The following is a 6821-nucleotide window of genomic DNA, read 5'->3' as shown; positions in this document are numbered from 1 at the left end:
AAGAGAAAAAGTTCTGCGTTTCCAAAGCCATCGATGTGGAAAGTACTGCCGTCGTAAATTCCGAAACAAGGACAAGTTCTACACCAAATGTCGTTTCGGCTTTCCACGACCGGTGATTTCTAAATGAAGAGTAAACAGTTTGATGTCTTCGCTGCGACATAATGTGATGAAGAAATCACCTAAAAACACATACAATTTGAAGAGGAATGAAGAGTCCAAGTACATCAACGACTACAACCCGGTGATTTTGTCCATGTGGAATGCTAACATGGATATACAGTTTGTGGCTGATAACTGTATGGCTGTGGCTCGGTATGTGACGTCTTACATCACCAAAAAAGAGAAGACAGAATTGAAGGATATGTGGGAGGACATTTCCCATGAAAAGAGCCTCAGCAAGAAGTTGTACAGTTTCAGTCTGAAGATGTTGTCGCATCGAGAAATCGGAGCGTACGAATGTTCTGACCGGTTGTCTTCAGCAAGTCTCTATGCCAAGTCCAGGAGTATCGTTTGGGCGAGTCTTGGTCTTGCTGCAACGCGTAATCGAGTTCTCAAACCTGTGCGGGAAATTGAGTATTTGGCGGAAAAGGAGCCAAACAGTACCGACATTTTGAAGACAAACATGTTGGATACATATTATCCAAATCGAAGCAGTCACCTAGAGAATGTTTGTCTGTATGAGGTTCTGCGAAATTACATATTCAAGAGGAACATCAAAGAAGATACTGAGAAAGGAGTGTATGCTGTAATAGGAAGTGAGGGATGTCTGGTCAAGCAAAGAAAATGCCACTTGATAAACCATCGAAAATTGAGTGGCGAATCTCCTGAAAAAAAGGAGTTTTTCTATTTAGCACTTTTGCAACTTTTCAAGCCTTGGCGTGCAGAAGAGGAACTGCTTGGAGATTTCCTCTGTTACGAAGACTCTTTCAATGCCGCCAAGGAGACCATAGAATGTCCTGCTTTTCCCAAATATGTAGAAATGTTGAATGCGGATATTGAGCAGGAAGCAACGATTGCAGCCGAGATTGCCAGAGACAGTTCTCAGGACAGTCAGAGTTCTGCTTCATTGAGTCAGGATCCACTAGGAGGACCTCTTATTGAAAATGAAGCTGCCACTGCTATGAATGAAGTGGAAAGAGCCATGGCACATGCTCAAGAGGATGCGGTTAACTTAGAAGAGTTGGAAAGGCAACTCAACGTTGAGCAGAGGAAAATATATGACGAAGTTACCATGCAAATTGATCATGGATTAAGTCATGATAAGAAAGAGTGCTCATGTACGTCGTTGAAGCCTGTCCGACTGTACGTGAGTGGAGAAGCGGGAACTGGAAAAAGTTTCCTCATTAAAGCAATTTCATGCTATTTGCAGGAAAGGACAGAGTCATCGCTGTCTTGTGTTGTCACTGCTCCAACTGGACTGGCAGCACATAATATTAAAGGGATTACTTTACATCGTTTACTGATGCTGCCAGTGGAGCATGACAACAAATTAGAATATCACAAGCTATCTGGAGATGCTTGTTTTGAAGTTTCAAGAATCTTGAGGAAAATGAAACTTCTTATCATTGACGAAGTAAGCATGGTTTCCAATGTCATGCTTGCCTTTGTGCATTTGAGGATGCAAGAAGTTCTCAAAACAGAGTATGATGTGTTATTTGGTGGCAAACACATCATTGTTTTCGGAGATCTTCTGCAGCTGACACCAGTGAAAGGGCAACCTGTGTTCAAAATGCTCACGCATGAAGATACCAGGAAGTGCCTAGGCAGCATTGGCAACGTCAATATATGGTTAAACTTCAATTATGCTGAACTGCATGAAAATATGCGTCAGGCGAAGGATGAAGTTTACAAGACTATTCTACAAGATGTTAGAATTGGAAAAGTGACTGAGCATGGGAAAGAAGTTTTAAATGCACGATTACTGTCAAATTTATATCCAGAACAAGATGTTGTGCCTGAGAATATTTTTCAGAAAATTACTGAAAAGAAATGTGGAATATGTTTGATGCCAACTCTTGCAGAATGTGCCAAATTTAACAACAAAATGTTGCATTTAGAAAAGCAAGAGATTGTGAAACTGGAAGCTATTGATAGAGTAGAGCATATGGGATCAACAATTATTTTGTCTGAGAATCTGAAAACTAAATTGGATTCATTAGAGAAGAGTATATCTAAAACTGCAGGTTTTGAAAAGACTCTGAATGTGTGCTTGAACTGCCGTATAATTTTAAGAAGGAATTTACATGTTGAAAGAGGTCTGGTAAATGGATCAATGGGTAATGTTGTTGATTTTGTGAAATACAGAAATAGAGATGGAATTGAATTTTTAAAAATTAAATTTGATGGCATTGAGGAAGTACAGCTAATTGCTCGTTGTTCTGCTAGATTTTTGCTTGTAAAAGACTTATATGTGCGCCGTAAACAGTTTCCTGTTTGCTTGGCATATGCGGTGACAATCCATAAATCGCAAGGTTTAAGTGTAGACAGTGCATTGGTGAATATTGGCAGTTCTGTGTTCAAGGAGGGTATGGCATATGTGGCATTGTCACGAGTTAGAACTTTATCGGGATTGTACTTGATTGAGTGTGATGTCACAAACATTTGTGCAGATCTAGATTGTGTTAAGGAATACAATAGGTTAAGAAGAGAGTATGCGCCACATTTGCCTCAGTTTCCTTTGTTTGAGAAACGTCTGGTAGGCCGGAAACGAAGAAATGAGAACAATACTGGGGAGGTTGTAGCAAAAAGACAAAAAGTGAATGAACCTAAAATTACAAGCAGAAACAAAGAGGATTCTGTTGAAGATGTTGTTGGTTTTCAGTTTGAAAACAGTTCTGGTGTCAACTGCTATGCTAATGTAGTAATTAATGTTTTGTTTTCTCTAAAAAATGTAAAAGAAGAGATTGTGGTCAATTCTGATCAAAGATTTTGCAGTTTGTTAAATTCTGTGTTAGAGAAATGTACCACTGATAGAAGAAACATAGAAAGTGTGTCTGAAATTCGAAATCTGTTAGATAGATGTTCAGGCCAAACACAATTCTCTCAAAATATTCAGCAAGATTGTCAGGAGTTTTTAATGTATATGCTTGATGTATTACATGCTGAAGGTGTAGATGTAGATCAGCTGTTTGGGCTTTCTTATCAATGGCAGCATGACTGCGAGAACTGTATGGTATCAAGTACTACTAGTGTAGACTCAGAAAGATTTATATATTTAACTTTGCCAGACAGTAAATCAGTCTCCTTTAATAAGCTAGTAAAAGCTGCTAATCACAACATGGAGTGTAGCCAATGTAAATCTGAAATGATGTCCACATTATTTATACGAACATATGGCCAGTACGTCATTTTAATGTTCCAACGATGTAGGACTGATGGAACAAAATTGACAACTTTAATAAAAAATGTTGTAGCTTCGCAGTTGTCAATATCAGGAAGGACTTTTGTAACTACAGCAATTATATATCATGACGGCCCTTCAATAACATCAGGACATTACACAGCTTATTTAAAGTCTAGAAATGGCTGGTCATTCTGCAATGATTCTGTTTTAGTTTTCAAAAAAAAATTGCCGTATGACCTTAAAAACTCTTACCTGGTGTTTTTAAAACCAAAATTTTAGGGAAATAATCTCGGGATGTGCTCTGTGGAATTTCAAGAAGTTCTAATGGCTCCTACACAATTTGGCCTTGAGGATAAGTGTAGTTCAGAGACATAACTTCTAACCATAGGACTGGACGTCATGGAGAAATATGTGCACTTTGAATGAGTTCAGAAAAACTGTTTCTTTTTATAAGCTAATTGAAGCAGCCAATCAAAACATGGAGTAGAGGGAATGTAAGTCTGCAATGCTGTCTACTGTTTTACATTGCTTTGTGATTAAAAGTGATGTAGAGAATTAAATAATTGTAGTACTCATAGAGGTAGTGTAAGTCTGCTTCATATTAAGCAGTATCAGTGTCATAGGAAATGTAGAACATGACTGAGCAAGAAGGAGAAGATATTACTATTCCAGGATTGTGAAAATGATCTTCAACATTTTAATTGTGAAAGTTGCGGAAATGCCAAATGATGGGATTGGCTTACAAGAAATCCAAGAGTTATAAATAGCTCTGACTAGATTTGGCCTTGTGGAAAATAGTGGTAGAGAGCAAGAAGTCATTTATTGCATGTAACGTGTTTTTAAAAACGATGGAGGTTTTCTTTCAGAAAGTGGCGGGCTGAAAGTAATAACAGCACAAAAGAGTGTAAGCTGTTCATAGGACATCCTTGGACGTCATGGAAAGTAAGTTAACTTTAAGGAGTTCTGAATTTTGATTTCTGATGTTGTATGGGTTTTTTAAACACAATCATTTTGATTGTGTTTTTTTTTCCCCGCTGTTACATGATGAATACCTTCAAGTCACTGTTTTTAGTGAATTTTTATACATTCTGAGAACAGCAAAAATAAACCATTTAACATGTATAATTAATTCTGTACTGTTTGCATTTATGATGTATATGTAGAACTGTGTAAGAGGCATGGAGAAGGTGAGTTTTCTGTAAGTGTTAAATTTATTGCATGCAGTGCTGCACTTCTACGTATTCTTTCATATGCTGGACTACATCTGCACAATGAGATACCTAAGCAAAGGAAACACAAGTGATGTGATTGTGAAATGAGCAAAATAAATTGTACATATTTCAATTACATCACCTGTGTTTCCTATCATTATGAATCACATTGTGCAGATCAAGTTTAGGTCTGTCCAGGGAAACATAGGAGGTTTCTACTTTGTTGAAGAGTGCAGTGGACATGACTCACTTCATTGGTAGACCTTCACATGTATTATGTCTTCTATTCTCTTCAACAACTCGAAATTTCATCTGCAACCCTGAGTAGGCCTCACCTGAAACAAAACTCTGGATAGTAGACATCTTATTGGCATCCTGAAGCAATTATTTTAAATTTTAGTGTCTTGCGACACTTTTCTGAGACAACAGCAATGCAAAAGATGCACCATGTTTTAAGATAGGCCTCACTTCATCTGCATCAAGATAGTGTTAGTTTAAAATGTATATCTTTAGGACTGTGTAGCTTCTGTAAGTGTCAAAGTTATTGAAAAACTGTTTGTCCTTCAATCTTTGCCCTTGTCTTTTGTAATTTTTTAATACATGTTTTTATATTTTTCAAATGTTTGTTCTCTCTTTCACAGATTGAAAGTATAAAAATAAAAAGTGAGGAATTTAACGACAATTATAAGGTAAGTATTTTGTACTCTTTTCGTTACATTTCTATCACATTGAACTACTATTAGTTCCACTGCTTCATTTCTTTAATCCTCAGTTTCCTGCCTTTGCTACTTCCCTCATTCCTTTATCTATTAACTACTTACTCAACTCCTTCCACTCTTTTTCTCAGTCCCTCTCTTCTCATAGTTCCTCACTCTTGTTCACTCACTCCGTCTCTATTACTCTTAGTGTCTTTGACTGATCACTGTATCACTATTTGTTCATAATGCTTTCTCTGTGTAGTTGAAGCACACTAAGGGGCATATTATGAATGCAGCCAATAAAATTATTGCTCTTTTTATTGGCAGAAAACTGGTGCAAAAGCGGCTTTAGCGGCAGTTTTCTGCCGCAAAAGCAGCTTTAGCGACACATTTCTGCCGATAAAAGCTGCAAAACTTTTATTGCCTATGTTGATAATATGCCCCTATGTTATTTACATTAGGGCTATATTGTCCAGTATAACAATCAAAATTGCTCTCCAAAGACACCAGGCAAAGCAGACGCTCCCTCAAACAGATCACCAAGCGCAATTTACCCTACTTACAATCTAGCCTGTTCTCTGTCGAGACTTTAGCAATCTTTAGAGCACAAGATAAGATTTTTTTACATGGAAGAGCCATACGTATTGCAATTCTACTTAAGAAACAAGCATTGGCATAGACAATAGGTCTCGCCTTTGGGACTTTATACGTGTTTAGCCATGCAACAGTTGATGTTGCTGCACCAAGGATATTATGCTGCATAACTAAAGACTTAGAAGGTCCCAAAGTCGATACCTATTGGCTATGCCAATGCTTGTTTTTCTTTCACTTCGTTATCTATTTTGTTTTTCACAATTATACCCTCTTCTGTCTGTTCTTTGGTAAATAGATCTATTAAATAGTATCTCTTCTTTACTCCCTATAGCTGTCTTTCTTGAAACATCACTCTCTGTTTACTTTCCTTATACTTACTCTTTTTTTTTAAAAAAAAAAAATTTTTTGGGTTAGCTCCCGGTACGCGTACCGGGAAGCTAAACCGGAAGCGAACCAAAAGAAATAGAGCTTGCCAGAGTGCTAAACATTCTAGCAATTTTTTTGGAAAGGGAAGGTAGTTCTGAAAAGAACTTTTTTTTTTATATTTTTGTTGTTTTATATTTTTTTTGTATTTTTTGAACATTTTTTGTTTTTTTTGTATTTTTTGAACGATTTTATATTTTTTTTGGTTTTTTTGGGGGGGGGGAAACAACAAAAAACAGGCGTTGAAAAGGGCTCAACAGGATCAAAAAAAAATTACTGGGGGCGGTTAGGGCAATCATGGTGTTCATACGCCAGGTTCAGTGCATTGATGCTCATGTTGCCACAAGCTAATAATCCACGACAGCGCATACATAAGTGTATCATGTTCCCAAAATTGGGCTGGATATTTGGCACAGTTTCCCGTGCCTCCTCTGGTGATAAAGAAACCGATGTTGCTGGTCTCGTCACAGGAGTTGGTCGAGGATTGTCCATCATATCCCTTAATTCCGCCCGGCTGTAATTTAAGGGATGTTTCCTCGTCATATGCCTATG

The sequence above is a fragment of the Lissotriton helveticus genome, chromosome 6 (genome assembly GCF_964261635.1).
Source record: "Lissotriton helveticus chromosome 6, aLisHel1.1, whole genome shotgun sequence".
NCBI lineage: Eukaryota > Metazoa > Chordata > Amphibia > Caudata > Salamandridae > Lissotriton > Lissotriton helveticus.
The sequence above is the reverse complement of the archived record's forward strand: the minus strand, read 5'-3'. Positions refer to the sequence as shown.